Source organism: Balaenoptera borealis (genome assembly GCF_965194805.1).
Source record: "Balaenoptera borealis genome assembly, chromosome: 15".
In the NCBI taxonomy this organism is placed as follows: Eukaryota; Metazoa; Chordata; class Mammalia; order Artiodactyla; family Balaenopteridae; genus Balaenoptera; species Balaenoptera borealis.
In genome coordinates this window covers 68,623,696-68,640,913 of record NC_138871.1, presented here as the reverse complement: position 1 = coordinate 68,640,913, position 17,218 = coordinate 68,623,696, and the positions used below count along the sequence as shown (strand labels likewise).

Sequence of the window (17,218 nt, the reverse complement as noted above, 5' to 3'; positions counted from 1 at the left end):
TGCAATAGAGAAAAGCAGGTCACAGCAAGCATTCCACAGGTGGTGATGTTTCAGCTGAGACCTAAAGGATGAGCAGCAGATTATAGAGCCACGGAAAGGGTGCTCCATGCTGGGGCAGCAGGAAGCGCAAAGGGCCTGTGGTTGGTAGAGACAGATGCACAATGACTGTGGAGAACAGTATGAGAGGTGGTCAGATATGTGGGCAAAGCAAGGTCATACAGGGCTTTGGTCAAGATTTTATTCTAAGACCAATAAGAAGCCATTCAAATGCTTACAGTGAAATGACATAATTTGAATTATACTTTTAAAGTTTATTTTCACTGCTATGTAGAGAATGAGTTAGAAGGGAGCAAAAGTGGAAGTAGGAAGGCCAGTTAGACTACTGCTGTCACCCAGGTGAGAGATGATGGTGGCTTGGACCAGGGAGGTGGGAGAGTGGGGGTAAGTAGCTAAATATATATTTTGTAGGTAGAATGGGTGGGACTTGCTCTCAGAGTGGATATGGGTGAGGGGTGAAGGAGGAGATGAGGAAGAATCACAGCCTTGGGTAATGCCGGGATGGTGGGCTCCTTCCCGAGATGGAGTCGGGGAAGCAGCCAGGGGTGGACTAACCTGGAGAACCAGAGAGACCCTGAGGCTCGGCAGTAAGGCTGGGCTTGATTTCACAGAAGATGGATGCCCTGATGCTGAGCATAATATCATGGTCAGATTGGCATTTAAGAAGGTTGTTTTGACAACTGCATGGAGAGAGGAGGCAAGGAGCCTAGAGACAGAGAGGTGAGTCCAGGGTGACTGTAATGGTCAAGACAAGAGGTGATGAGGGCTTGAAGTAGGGCAGAGACCCTGGGCTGCTTATGGTCTGCTGACACCCCAGGTGTCCAGCTGTTAGGATTACGAGGGAAATGTGGTTCCCACTGGGGAGGGGAGTGGGTAGTAATTGGACCACGGTAAGGGTAGCCAGCTGGGCAGAGAGTAACACCAAAACCTTTGGGGCCTCTTGATGAGGCATAACTTGGGAACAGATGGGGTGCTCTGTGGTTCTCAGGGCAGGAAGGCGAATTCTTACCCCAGAGCCAGGGAGGGGGCTTCTCCCTACGTATATGCCAGTTCCTTCTCAGTAGACTCTTGGGGGCATCAACAGCTCCAGAACAAAAGTGCTGTCTAGAGATGATTGAAGTGCCTTGGGGGCAGTGAGTTCCCTGTCACAGAAGTTCAAATAGGCTGACAACCAATTGGCAGGGCTTCAAATACCAGCTGGAAGTTGGTTTAAATGTCCTAAAAGTCTCCTTCTTGCCAGAGCTTCTAGTTCCCCTCCGGTTCTGATGAGCTTGGGAGACCTGTGTTGGGTCAGGCACTCCTGACATGACTGAAATTCCGTTCTGGGTGGAAGAGCTTGAAGGGACGTCGGAACTGAGCCCTCTGCTGCCTATGCCATCAGTGGTGGCCGGGGCTTCAGGGAGTTGCTTCATGCTGACAGATGGGTGCAGGGCAAGCCATGGAGAGCAGAGGCCATGTCACGCATCAGAGCATTCATGTGACGGCAGAGAAATCATCATTCCCAGAGGCCAACGCCAGCACTGATCGGCTCTTTCTATAACATAAGACAGCCAAGGGTTTCTATAGCATCCCGAAAGAGAACACAATGAAGGGTCGGGAAGAGTTCAAACTCAAAAGGGGACAGATTAATTGGGAAAAAAATAACGTTCGTTTGGTTTGGTAGCCAGCAGCAGCCCCACTGGGATTATTTGCTGGCATCCACCATGGGGTGAATGGATATGGAAGGAAACCTGGCCCTTGTGTAATGTAAATGGCTGCAGACGTTGTAATAAAACTCACACAGACTTCTCCAGCAGTCCCCTGAACTAATGAATTCTGGTTTGCTACAATTTGTGGTTAGCACTCCCAGAGCCAGTTCTCCTCTGAGAAGCATCTCTCCTCAACTGATGACGTTTAGGGTCAGTGCTCTCCAGGGTGACTGTGGCTGGGGGAAGGACGTCCGACTAGACGGTGCAGAGGCTCTTAGTAAGCCTCCACCAGACAGTGTTCTGGGGCAATAGGACTCGGCCTCTTTTCTCCATGTACAGAGTTCTTAGATCAGGAATCAAGCTTTGGGCATTTGATCCCTTTTTGTCTGCACACTTCTTGCTTTTCTTATTCTATCAAGCACGTTACAATAAATGGCAATTGCTTTCACTGCTGGGTAAAAACCAATGAGCATATAACATGACTTGGAGCAACAGGAGGTGATTAGAGAATGAGATACTCATCATCAAGGGAAAACAGGAGTGGTCTCAGATAAAGATGAGGTGAGTTCATCATAGGCTAATGACCTTGGACTTTTAGAAAACATGAGACTTAGCTTTAGAGATTGAACAGAATTTGGAGGGGGCAGGGAAGACTGAGAGAGTATATTTTGGGTGGGACACTGGGGCAACGGCCCAGATTATAGCTAAGGAAGTTGCTTGAAGTAAGAGGCAGAAGTATTGGCAAGGATATTGGAACCCTTGTGCACTGTTGATGGGAATGTAAAATGATGCGACCACCATGGCAATAGAATGGTGGTTCCTCAAGAAATTAAAAATAGAATTACCACATGATCCAACAATTCCACTTCTGGGTATATATCTAAAAGAACTGAAAGCAGGCCTCAAAGATATATGTACGTACGTGTTCATAGCAGCATTATTCACAAGCCAAAGCGTAGAAGCAACTTAAATGTCCATTGACAGTTGAATGGATTAATAAAATGTGGTATAAAGATGGAATGGAATATTATTCAGCCTTTAAAATGAAGGAAATTCTGGAGCATACTACATCATGGATGAATCTCAAGGACATTACGCTAAGTAAAATAAGTCAGTCACGAAAGTACAAATACTGTATGATTCCACTTATAGTAAAATTCACAGAGACAGAAAGTAGAATAGTGGTTCCCAGGGACTGTGGGTAGGGGGAATAGGGAGTTGTTGTTATATGGATACAGAGTTTCAGTTTGGGGGATGAAAAATTCTGGAAATGGATAGTTAGTAATGGTTGTACAACACCTTAAATGTACTTAACACAATTGAACTGTACACTTAAAAATGCTTAAGATGGTAGGTACTTCCTTGGTCGTCCAGTGGGTAAGACTCCGTGCTCCCAATGCAGGGGATCCAGGTTCAATCCCTGGTTGGGGAACTAGATCCCACATGCGTGCCTCAACTAAGAGTCCACATGCCGCAACTAAAAGATCTGCATGCCACAACTAAGACTCGGCACAGCCAAATAAATAAATAAATAAATAAATATTTTTAAAAATGCTTAAGATGGTAAATTTTATGTGTATTTTACCATTATTAAATTTTTTACTTAAAAATTATTATTATATTTAATATTATAATTAAATATTAAATTTAATATTTAATTTAATATTTAATATTAATACTATGATTATTATTATTATTATTATTATCATTTTTTAGCTTTAATTCTGTTTTAAACAAGGTATCACCAAAAAGCACAGACTTACCTGTGCGATAGACGAAATTGCCTTCGGTTTCTGACGATGAGGGAGATACCAATTCCTCCTCAAATTCATTGGAACTAAAAGATCCTGAATGGTTTCTCTGCCTTGTCTTTCCCATCATGGCAGCATCTGTGACCATGACGTGTCTCAAAGAGTCGTTAAGGTAACGATTCAACAAGCTGCTCTTGTATTTTGCGGGCGATACGTAGTCCTCATTGGCCCGTGACTCTGGCCTCACTCCAGCTTTTATGACTGAGCTCTCACTTTTAATCACAGGATGGTGAACTGGATTATTATAGCCTTCTTCATTCATGTGGTTTCGTGGAGGATTTTCTCCATCTTCAGAACATGAGTCATCACTGCTTACACTCAGCCGCTCAGCGTTTCCTTGAACATACTTATTGTACAACTTTATTCTTAAGGCCCAGCTTAAATCTGGCTGTCGAACAGTATTCTTAAGCCGACGTCTTGCATTAGCAAACCAATTTGACACCTGCACTAGCGTCATCTGCGAGCCGAGCGCCAGGAGAACCTTCTCCGTCTTGGTGGGGTACGGACTGTGGCGGTGCTTGTACAGCCACTGCTTGAGGGGCCGCGCCATGTCCCGCAGGGCCTGCCGCTTGTGCCTCACCTTCCCGCCATTCTGCCGGGCCCCGGTCCTCCGGTGTCTCAGGCCCAGGTTGTCCTTGAGGGGCGCGCCGTCCGTAATGCCCACCTCGGGGCGAGCGTGCGTACTGTCCAGGACGCCGCCGTAGGGCCTGCCGCCCCGCTCCCGCTCCGGAGCCCCGCGGTCCTCAAAAAGCACAGCGCCGCTGAACTTGTTGAAGACGACGGTTCATGGCGCGCCTGCGCGGCGCGGCCGCAGCGCCTTGGGGCCGGGCCGCCGGGAGCTCCGCAGGGCTCGGGTTCCGGATTCACTCCACACTGTGGCTTGGGGAGCTCCCTCCCTGCGGAACCGCCCCGCCCCACGCCCGCGAACCAGGTGGGCTCCCCGGCTCCTCACAGACCCTTGGGCCAGCCTCGGCCGCCGCCCCCACCCCGCCTCGGGCGCGTCCCCAAGGGCCTCGGAGGGAGGTGGGGGAAGGGCGGGGAGAGCCCAGGCGCGCGGAGCAGGGGGAAGGAGACTGAAAATTATTTTTTAACAAGTAAGAGATAGAATAGCTTCCAGATGCAAATCAGGAAGAGTAGGGCTCAATTTTCACTAACATTTCTGTGACTCAGTGCCCAGCCCAGTGCCTGGGGCTTAGAAGGGTTTCCTGTTTGAGCAACGAAGGAATGAGTAGAACTCAAAACACTTCAGGAGAAGTAATAATAGGAGCAGGAAAGGCAGGCCAGGCTGACTGAGTCATGACTTAAGGTCTGTCCCCACGGCAGCATGAGAGGCCACTGAAATCACTCAGCTGACGCTTCTGAAGGTCTGCTCACCAAGCCACCTGCTGATTGTGATCTGAGTTTTAGCTGCCCACGTGGATCTGCTTGTAGGCAGAGAACACATATGTTGGCCAAAGAGAGGATTCTAACCAATCATTATATGTTTTATCGGGCATTTAAAATTAGCATATATGACTTACATATGTTCTTTGGGAGTGTGGTTTGCCTGAGTCTTGAGTATGACTGGTCCTGCAAAACTGAAGGTCTGGCCTAGAACTCGGTGAGTCTACTGAGCAATTACCACCCTGGAGGGCCTTGCTGGCTTTCTCAAGAATCAAGAATCGTTTCTACCATCACTCATCAGATGAGCAAGGAGAGCAGAAAGTCTGCTCAGTCCCTCTCTAATTATTCTGGCCTCTAGCCCCAGTCAACACCTGCTTGTGGACATTCACTGCCTTTCCTTTAGACCCTTGCTAAGCAAAGTGGCTGCAGCAGCATCAGCATCACCTGGGGAGCTTGTTACAAATGCAGATTTCAGCTCCATCCCGGACCGACTTAAACAGAATCTGGATTTAACTAGATCTCTGGGGGGTTCATAAGCACAATAAACCATCTAATTCCTGTTCCCCATGCTCACCCAGTCATGGGAGTCATCTGGCATGCATTATTAAAGACAGTCCCAGGCTCCTCCTCCCTTGGAGATTCTGATTCAGTAGTGGAAATGGCATGTGAGTAGTGTGTGCAGGTACCGCAATGTGCGAAGAGTCAGGAAAGAGGGATATTTAAGCCATGCTATAAAAAGATGCTTGTTTCTGGGACACACACACACACACACACACACACACACACACACAGAGACCAAGGTGCTAATGTCATGTCCAGGAGGCTTCCTTATAATGAAAGCTTCTAGAGGAAATGGGCACTGACTTCTGTGAATGTTTATAAGCAACTTGTAGCAAATTTGGGGTATTCAATATTTAAGTAACAATTCTGGCTCTGACCTTTTCCAGCATTACTGATTTCAGCCTCCTCTCTCACTGAACCACCTCCATCACATCTCTGGTTTCCCCCGATAGATTAAAAGAAGCTTATTTTTTTAAAAAATGTAGCCAAGATACAAAGGCTTTAAAGAGAACAGGGAATCCTTCAACCATGCAGAAGGCTGTTTTAAGAGTAAATTAGGGGGGCGGAGTCAAGATGGCAGTGTGGGAAAACTCCGAGTTACCGTCTCCCCACAACTAGGGTGCCTGCCCGCTGCTCGTGGGGGACCCTGACGCCCAAGGAGACGGGAGGAACCCCCAAGTGAACCGGTACGATGTGGGGGGACTGAGGGGGGAGGAGAAGTGGAGGCCAGACAGGATCCGTGCCCCTGAGGCCAGGGAGATCAGGAGAGGCAGGCGGGAGGGGCCCTCCAGGAGGAGGGGGAGAGGAGCGAGGGCGATTACCCCACCCACTCAGGCCCAGGGAGCCTGCCGGGATCCCAGGTGAGGTCCCCTGCCCGCTGACACCAGGGGTGGGGGGCACGCCTGGGCCCCTTCTGTTCCTTGAGCCTAAGCCCCACCCCCCACAGCTCCCAGGGCCTTTTCCAGCCCTGTGGGTCCTGAGCATTGGCCCTGCCCACCACCCAAACCTCGCCCTTGCTTAGGCCCCGCCCTCCACAGCTAAGGCCTCATCCCCCCATTTTTTTTTCTTTCTTTTTTATTTTTTTCTTTTCCCTTCTCCTCTTTTTAACTATTGTGGTACCCATGTACCTTCCAGTTGTTGATTCATCTATATATTTATTATTATATTCTTTCTAATATATCTGTTAGTTTCCTAGTCTAAATTTTATTTTTTACTGTGTTATTGTTCTTTTTTTTTTTTTTTTTTGCCACCCCACATGGCTTGCGGATTCTTGGTTCATGAGCCAGGGGTTGAGCCAAAGCTCCTGTGGTGGGAGCTCCGAGTCTGACCCACTGTACTAACAGAGAACCTCAGACTCCAGGGAATATTCATCAGAGTGAGGTCTCACAGAGGTCCTCATCTCAGCACCAAGACCCAGCTCTACACAATAGCCTACAAACTCCAGTGTTGGAAGCCTCAGGCCAAACAACCAGTAAGATAGGAACACAATCCCACTCATAAAAAAAAAAAAATGAGACGGCAAAAAAATATATCACAGATGAAGGAGCAAGGTAAAAACCTACAAGACCAAATAAATGAGGAGGAAATAGGAAATCTACCTGAAAAAGAATTCAGAGTAATGATAGTAAAGATGATCCAGAATCTCGGAAATAGAATGGAGGCATGGATTGAGAAAATACAGGAACTCTTTAACAAACATCTGGAAGAGCTAAAGAACAAACAGACAGAGATGAACAACACAATAACTGAAATGAAAAATACACTAGAAGGAATCAATAACAGAATAACTGAGGCAGAAGAATGAATAAGTGAGCTGGAAGACAAAATGGTGGAAATAACTGCCGAGGAGCAGAATAAAGAAAAAAGAATATAAAGAATTGAAGACAATCTCAGAGACCTCTGGGACAACATTAAATGCACCAACATTCGAATTATAGGGGTCCCAGAAGAAGAAGAGAAAAATAAAGGGTCTGAGAAATTATTTGAAGAGATTGTAGTGGAAAACTTCCCTAACATGGGAAAGGAAATAGTCACCCAAGTCTAGGAAGCACAGAGAGTCCCATACAGGATAAACCCTGGGAAAAACATACCAAGACACATATTAATCAAACTAACAAAAATTAAATTCAAAGAAAAAATATTAAAAGCAGTGAGAGAAATACAAAAAATAACATACAAAGGAATCCCCATAAGGTTATCAGCTGATATTTCAGCAGAAACTCTGCAGGCCAGAAGGGAGTGGCAGGATATACTTAAAGTGATGAAAGAGAAAAACCTACAACGAAGATTACTCTACCCAGCAAGGATCTCATTCAGATTCGATGGAGAAGTCAAAAGCTTTTCAGACAAGCAACAGCTAAGAGAATTCAGCACCACCAAATCAGCTTTACAACAAATGCTAAAGAAACTTCTCGGGGCAGGAAACACAAGAGAAGGAAAAAACCCACAAAAACAAACCCAAAACAATTAAGAAAATGGTAATAGGAACATACATATCGATAATAACCTTGAATGTAAATGGATTAAATGCCACAACCAAAAGATAGACTGGCTGAATGGATACAAAAACAAGACCCATATAAATGCTGTCTACAAGAGACCCACTTCAGACCTAGGGACACATACAGACTGAAAGTGAAGGGATGGAAAAAGATATTCCATGCAAATGGAAATCAAAAGAAAGCTGGAGTAGCAATACTCATATCAGATAAAAAAGACTTTAAAATAAAGACTGTTACAAGGGATAAGGAGGGACACTACATAATGATCAAGGGATCAATCCAAGAAGAATATATAACAATTATAAATGTTTATGCACCCAACATAGGAACACCTCAACACATAAGGCAAATGCTAACAACCATGAAAGGAGAAATCAACAGTAACACAATAATAGTAGGGGACTTTAACACCCCACCTACACCAATGGACAGATAATCCAAACAGAAAATGAATAAGGAAACACAAGCTTTAAATGACACAATAGACCAGATAGATTTAATTGATATTTATAGAACATTCCACCCAAAAGTGGCAGAATACACTTTCTTCTCAAGTGCACAGGGAACATTCTCCAGGATAGATCACATCTTGGGTCACAAATCGAGCCTCAGAAAATTGAAGAAAATTGAAATCATATCAAGCATCTTTTCTAACCACAGCACTATGAGATTGGAAATCAGTTACAGGAAAAAAACTGTAAAAAACACAAATACATGGAAGCTAAACAGTGCGCTACTAAATAACCAAGAAATCAAAGAAGAAATTAAAAAATACATAGAAACAAATGACAACAAAAACATGATGACCCAAAACCTATGGGACGCAGCAAAAGCAGTTCTAAGAGGGAAGTTTATAGCAATTCAGTCTCACCTCAAGAAACAAGAAAAATCTCAAATAAACAATCTAACTCTACACTTAAAACAACTAGAGAAAGAAGAACAAAGAAAACCCAAAGTCAGTAGAAGGAAAGAAATCATAAAGATCAGAGCAGAAATAAACAGAAATGAAGAAAACAATAGCAAAGGTCAGTAAAACTAAAAGTTGGTTCTTTGAGAAGATAAACAAAATTGATAAACCATTAGCCAGACTCATCAAGAAAAAAAGGGAGAGGACACAAATCAATAAAATTAGAAATGAAAAAGGAGAACTCACAACTGACACTGCAGAAATACAAAGGATTGTAAGAGACAACTACAAACAACTGTATGCCAATAAAATGGACAACCATGAAGAAAGGGACAAATTCTTGGAAAGGTACAATTTTCCAAGACTGAACCACAAAGAATTAGAAAATATAAACAGACCTATCACAAGTAATGAAATTGAAGCCGTAATTTAAAATTTTCCAATAAACAAAAGTCCAGGACCAGATGGCGAATTCTATGAAACATTTAGAGAAGAGCTAACACCTATCCTTCTCAAATGCTTCCAAAAAGTTGCAGAGGGAGAAACACTCCCAAATTCATTCTACAAAGCCACCATCACCCTGATACCAAAACCAGAAAAAGATATCATAAAAAAAGAAAATTATAGACCAATATCACTGATGAACATAGATACAAAAATCCTGAACAAAATACTGGCAAACAGAATCCAACAGCACATTAAAAGGATCATATACCATGATCAAGTGGGATTTATCCCAGGGATGCAAGGATTCTTCAATATATGCAAATCAATCAATGTGATACACCACATTAACAAATTAAGGAATAAAAATCATATGATCATCTCAATAGATACAGAAAAAGCTTTTGACAAAATTCAACACCTATTTATGATAAAAACTCTCCAGAAAGTGGGCATAGAGGGAACCTACCTCAACATAATAAAGGCTATATATGACAGACCCACAGCAAGCATCATTCTCAATGGTGAAAAACTGAAAGCATTTCCACTAAGATCAAGAACAAGACAAGGATGTCCACTCTCTCCACTATTATCCAACATAGTTTTGGAAGTCCTAGCCATAGCAATCAGAGAAGAAAAAGAAATAAAAGGGCTACAAGTTGGAAAAGAAGACGTAAAACTGTCACTGTTTGCCAATGACATGGTACTATACATAGAATATCCTAAAGATGCCACCAGAAAACTACTAGAACTAATTAATGAATTTGGTAAAGTTGCAGGATACAAAATTAATACACAGAAATCTCTTGCATTCCTATACACTAACAACAAAAGATCAGAAAGAGAAATTAAGGAAACACTCCCATTTACCACTGCAACAAAAAGAATAAAATACCTAGGAATAAACCTACCTAAGGAGGAGAAAGACTTGTACTCAGAAAACTATAAAACACTGATGAAAGAAATCAAAGATGACATAAACAGATGGAGAAATATACCATGTCCTTGGAGTGGAAGAATCAAAATTGTGAAAATGACTATACTACCCAAAGCAATCTACAGATTCAATGCAATCTCTATCAAACTACCAATGGCATTCTTCAGAGAATTAGAACACAAAATCTTACAATTCCTATGGAAACACAAAAGACCCTGAATAGCCAAAACAATCTTGAGAAAGAAAAACGGAGTTGGAGGAATCAGGCTCCCCGACTTCAAACTATACCATAAAGCTACAGTAATGAAGACAGTATGGTACTGGCACAAAAACAGAAGTATAGCTCAACGGTACAGGACAGAATGCCCAGAGATAAACCCATGCACATATGGGGACCTAATTTACAACAAAGGAGGCAAGAACATACAATGGAGAAAAGACAGTCTCTTCAATAAGTGGTGCTGGGAAAACTGGACAGCTACATGTAAAAGAATGAAATTAGAACACCACCTAACACCATACACAAAAATAAACTCCAAAGGGATTAAAGATTAAATGTAAGACCAGACACTGTAAAACTTTTAGAGGAAAATATAGGAAAAACACTCTGACATAAACCACAGCAAGATCTTTTTTGACCCACCTCCTAGAGTAAGGGAAATAAAAACAAAAATAAACAAATGGGACTTAATTAAACTTAAAAGCCTTTGCACAGCAAAGGAAACCATAAACAAGACAAAAAGACAACCCTCAGAATGGGAGAAAGTATTTTCAAATGAAACAACAGACAAAGGATTAATCTCCAAAATATACAAACAGCTCATGGAGCTCAATATCAAAAAAACAAACAATCCAGTTAAAAAATGGGCAGAAGACTTAAATAGACATTTCACCAAGGAGGACATACAGATGGCCAAGAGGCACATGAAAAGATGCTCAACATCACTAATTATTAGAGAAATGCAAATCAAAACTACAGTGAGGTATCACCTCACGCCAGTCAGAATGGCCATTATCAAAAAAGGTAGAAACAATAAATGCTGGAAAGGGTGTGGTGAAAAGGGAACCCTCCTACACTGTTGGTGGGAATGTAAATGGATACAGCCACTATGGAAAACAGTATGGAGGTTCCTTAAAAAACTAAAAATAGAACTACCATATGACCCAGCAATCCCACTACTGGACATATACCCTGAGAAAACCATAGTTCAACAAGAGATGTGCACCACAATGTTCACTGCAGCATTATTTACAATAGCCAGGACATGGAACCAACCTAAATGTGCATCGACAGATGAATGGATAAAGAAGATGTGGCACATAGATACAACGGAATATTACTCAGCCATAAAAAGAAACGAAATTTAGTTATTTGTAGTGAGGTGGACGGACCTAGAGTCTGTCATACAGAGTGAAGTAAGTCAGAGAAAAACAAATACTGTATGCTAATGCATATATATGGAATCTAAAAAAAAAAAGAAAAAATGGTACTGATGAACCTAGTTGCAGGGCAGGAACAAAGATGTAGACATAGAGAATGGACTTGATGACATGGGGTGGGAGGGTGAAGCTGGGGCGAAGTGAGAGTAGCATCGACATATATACACTACCAAATGTAAAATAGTTGGCTGGTGTGAAGCAGCAGCATAGCACAGGGAGATTGGCTAGGTGCTTTGCAATGACCTAGAGGGGTGGGATAGGGAGGATGGGAGGGAGATGCAAGAGTGGGGGGGATATGGGGACATATGCATGCATATGGCTGATTCACTTTGTTGTACAACAGAAACTAACACAGTATTGTGAAGCAATTATACTCCATTAAAGATCTATTAAAAACAATAAATAAAATAAAATATAAAAACAGAAATTAAGGAACAGGAAACATTCAGTGGCTCTAAAACTTAAATGCCCGTAAGTGTCTGAATTTTACAACATCTTAAATATATTTATAAATACACTATTTGTATCTAATACATAAAATGTTTTCACATGCACACACACACACAAAAGAGTAAATTAGATCAGCAAAAGCTTTCTGTACTCACTTGTACAATCCCTTTGGTCCCGCCTACTCTTGTGCTTTTCACTGAATATAAAGTCTGAAGTATGGAAGAAAAGAGCCTTTCTACCTTCTAGGCAAGTATCTCACTCTGGGTCCTCATGAATCCTTGGAAACCTTAATTCATGAATGAATTCTTATCCCTGAACTGATTCATCAAAGAACAGTGACTCACCCTAAATTATGCAAAAATCAAGGCTACATAACTGGAATCTATTCCAGTATATTTCCAATAGAATGCCTTTTACAACAACTAAGAAAACCTTTTAGGTAAGCAATTGTAATGGAGACTTGTTTGGCCTTTAGAGTGCCAGGAAGAAAGAAAGAAGGTAGCATTAGAGAGAGAGAGAGAGAGGGAGGAAGGGAGAGAGAGAGAGATTAGGTGATTACGTGTGAGGGATGTTTATTTGCAAGATACTTGTTATCTGTTTGTGTTCACATTTGGGATTTGCCACTTAGCAATCAGAAGAAGAAAGACCAAGCAGTGGCTTTAGTCACCACTCCCTGCTCTAGAATTCCTTATGGGGGTCATGGGTGTAACACAAGTTCCTACATTGGATCTGGGTCAAGGTGACCAATCCCCTGACATTCCTGTGGCTTCTCTGGAAGAAGGAAAAAGAAGAAGTCTCAGAAGAGGTGGAAAGGCAGCTGGGATGAGCAGAGAGAAGGAAGCTGCTCTGCCTTTCTCTTCTCTCACCAAGGTGGTGACAAAAAGCCTGGAGGTCCTTTAATTAATTTCTTCATCTGCTCTGGCAAGGATGACTTGTGCCCAATAATTGACATTCTTAAAGCCCCTTAAGAGTTCCTCATGGCAGGTGGTTGCTATTTCAAAGCATAAAAATATTAGTTGAGGGAATCAATCAGTGAACAAATCAATATTTGTTTAGCATCTGCCATGTGCTTAGCACCATACCAATCACAATGGTGTGCAAAATAAGTATAAAACATGGCCCCAACTGGAAGGAGACCATGTCTTCAGTGCTTACGAGCAGGCTTTAGAACTCATAAAGAACTGAGAACTCAGAACCCACAAAAACCGAAGTTCAAATCCTGTTCTATTGCTTTGGGAAGTTATTTGATTTCCCTTAGGCTTAGTGTCTTCCCTGTAAACTGAAGTTAGTAATATTTACTTCATAGGCTTTTACAAGTATTCAATACCTACAATATTTGTAAAGTGCCTAACTTATACAAAAAAATTCAATAACTAATAGCAAAAGAACAGTAAGAACAGTCCCGTTGGGGAAACCAGAAACATCTATACAAAACAATTTGTGAACAAAGAGAGCACTGGATGTTGATAGACTAAGTAAACGAAGAATTTAGTATAGCAACCTACAGGCATTCTCTGATGGGATGGGACACTGGAATGTCATTTAGTTTAGATAGTTATATGGAATTGAGAAATAAAGAGAACAGAGTGGGCTGAAGTCTCCCAGGAAGCCTTCATGAGGGAGGTGATTCATGAATCAGGGGCTCCATTTTGAGTAGCTGTATTCTAGCCATGTAAATCAGACCAAGGGACAAGTGGGGCACAAATAGGTGACCTTGATTCCTCTGCCCCTCCAGCTGCCATCTTTCACCAGCTCCAAGCTAACCACCTGCACACCCACTTCCACACCTCTTAATGGCATTTCTATATCTTCTTTTGTGTAGTGTCCATTAAAGTCTTTTGACCATTTCTTAATTGGGTGGGTGCAAGCCGTTTGTCAGTTGTATAGGTATAGATAAAATCTCAAATATTTTCTCCTATTCTGTTTTTTCATTTTTTAAATGGAATCCTTTGAAGAGCAAAAGTATTTAATTTTGATAAATTCCAATTGATCAATATTTTGTTGTATAGTTTATACATTTCGTGTGCTAAGAAACCTTTGCTTACACAACTTTCTGAAATTTTCTCTATCTTTTCTTCCAGAAATTTCATAGTTTTAGATTTTACATTTAGGTCGATGATCTATTACCAGTTAATTTCCTAAGCATTTTAGTATGTTCCCATTGGCTTCAAAGCCATGCCAACATGCTAACAACTCCCAAATTTATTTTTATTCAGCCCAGATCTTTTCCCTGAGCTCCAGAGCCGCATGTCCACCTGCATATCCACTTGGATGTTTATAAGATTCTAAAAACTCCATCTCCAAACTAAAATTTCTACTTTCCTCTCCACACGTGTGCCTCCTTCACTTCTGCCTGTTTTAATGAATCGCTCCATCTACCCAGTTGGTCAAGGCAAAAATACCTTCCTTTCTCTCTCACCTGTATCCAATCCAGCACTAATCTTGTCCATTGTACCTTGTACATAGATATGTACAAGCCTGTTCACATCTCTCTATACCTCACTTTCTGACTACAGGACTACCCTCCCCGTCCTCTGGATCACTGAAAAAGTCTGGAGTCTCCAGACACTTCTGCTCTACCTCCAATTCACTCACAGTTCTATCCTTAAAACTCTACATCAGCTTTCCTTGGCTCTTAAGATAAAGGTTGTGATCCTAAATGTGTCTGATCCTTCCTCTGCCTTCCTCCCCATCCTTTTCCCCAGTAAGCCCTCCCTTTACTTTCAGACCCAGATGCATCAGTTTTCCTTTATTTCCTCAAAAATATCTCACCTTCAGGGCCTTCATATGCTGTTCTACTCCCAGAAAGAATCTTCCCACTAGTCATAATACTACTCTTTCTTCAGACTTCAGTTCAAAGGCCACTTCCTCTGGAAGGTTCATCTGATCCCCTGGCCGGGGTCAGGTTCCCTCTTTTTTTTTTTTTTTAAATTATTTATTTATTTATTTATTTATGGCTGTGTTGGGTCTTCGTCTCTGTGCGAGGGCTTTCTCTAGTTGCGGCAAGTGGGGGCCACTCTTCCTCGCGGTGCGCGGGCCTCTCACTATCGCGGCCTCTCTTGCTGCGGAGCACAGGCTCCAGATGCGCAGGCTCAGTAATTGTGGCTCACGGGCCTAGTTGCTCCGTGGCATGTGGGATCTTCCCAGACCAGGGCTCGAACCTGTGTCCCCTGCATTGGCAGGCAGATTCTCAACCACTGCGCCACCAGGGAAGCCCAGTTTCCCTCTTTTAAGAGCTCATAGAAGCCTATACTCCTTCGTCATGTATCATTATGGTAACTGCATGATTATACATGTAATTAGTAATGTAATATTCATTTCATCCTCTAGAATGCAAGCTTCATGAGGACAGCAATTTTTTCTGCTTGTTCTCAGCTTTTTCCCCACCATCCCGTACATTTCCCTGCATGCAGTAGAGGAATACTCACTGAGATAAGTATTTAGTGAATGAATGAATGAACGAGTGAATGAATGAAGGCAAAGAGAAAGGCAACCCTGGACAGAAAGAGAGGGGGAGGTGGGCCATGGTGCAAGATCTCACCAAGATGGGGGTCAGAATGGAATTACGTGGTTGTGGGAAACACGCTTGTGGATTTTCTTTTTGAAGTAGGAATCAATAAATAATTTTCTCTCCCCAGTCATGTAAGCAGGCAACTAATTATAGCAAGACCAGTGAGACCTACATTGCTCTCATCAAAGTCAACCTGTAACCAGCTTTAAAAGCGTATGGTAAAATAGTTTCAGCACGAAAGATGCAGATGTAACTCTGAATTCTCTGATCACAGCAGCTTCCTGTTTAAAAGCAATTAAATGCAGGCATCAAAAGGCATTAGCAAGAGGGGAAAGTTCAATTAGAGGAAGATATTTTCAGAGCCAATTGGAAAAGAGACACATTTTTTGCACTTTTCCTCCAGAGCTTTTGGAAATCCTATTCACACAGATGTGAACAGTCAGTTCAAGCCTGACTGAGCAGGGCTGAGGAGGGCAGGGTCCAGTGATTTGAGGGGGGGCTCGGGCAGTGGGAGAGCAGGAGTCTGGGGGGTGGGGTGGGGTGGGGGGGTCCCAGCTCAGCGGGGGTTCCCACACAGCAGCAGAATGCATGCAGACTTCCTTATTTCCATCCTGCCTCAGTTTATCCAGCAAAATGTTATGTTTGTGCCCCTTCCTTTTGTGGTTTGTTATTCAATTTTGCCTATAAATAAAAGGAAATAAGTGCACTACTGGGGACTTGGTTGGAGTGCAGATCTGACCCTCCTCCCCCTCCCCTTCCCTGGGCTCTGGGGTGAGACCCTGTGGGTTCAAATCCCAGCTCCGATCAGTACTAGTGGGACTGTGGGCAAGCTCAGTGTCTTCATCCATAAAATGGGGATAATTACAATGTTACCTCACAGAACTATGGTGAAGATTAAATAGGTAAATCTAGGTAAAGGCTCTTAGAACGATGCCCACCATATAGTAAGTGCTATGCAAGTGGCAGCAGTGGTCTCTATGCATTGTGTTCTATCTCTGGTCAGAGATTCTACAGCTTTCTGCCTGCCTAGCACAGAGGCAGATACCCTTACCTAGCATCTACTTCAACTCAGAAATTAGCATGACAATATTTTTGAGTTCTATTTGGAAATATTTCTCAGTCAACAAATATTTACTGAATATGTATTGTGTACCAGGCACTGTTTTGGACTCTGTAGACACCAAAATGAAAGCCTGCATGAAGTTGGGGCTCCACTGAGAGAAATGGGCAGAAATGCACATAGTTGGTGACTTTCCATGAGATTGGAGCCATTACTCACAAAGAGCCTTAGGGGCTAAGAGAGAAGGGACACACAGGGACAGAGATGTCCGGCAGATCTCCCTGAGAAGGTGCCATCCTTACAATCCTCACAGTTGTACATCTCAGGCTTTGAGATCTTAATTATGGTATTATACAATTGATATTTTATTTCTCTCGTGTAATCTAATGCACCATCATATCTCTGAACATAAAATTAAAATAGACTGAATGGATTCAACCCCCTTTTACTGAGGAACTGCGCTAAGGG

At 42.7% G+C, this 17,218-nt stretch overlaps 1 pseudogene across 1 annotated transcript in view; it reads right to left on the bottom strand.

The window, feature by feature from the left end:
- Nucleotides 1–4,340, bottom strand: part of LOC309612085 (homeobox protein Mohawk pseudogene) — a 210,909-nt pseudogene extending 206,569 nt beyond the window's left edge. The window contains exon 1 of the transcript XR_014249774.1: nucleotides 3,509–4,340. The product of XR_014249774.1 is annotated as a homeobox protein Mohawk pseudogene (transcript). The remainder of the gene's footprint in view (nucleotides 1–3,508) is intronic.
- Between the last annotated feature and the right edge of the window lie 12,878 nt (nucleotides 4,341–17,218).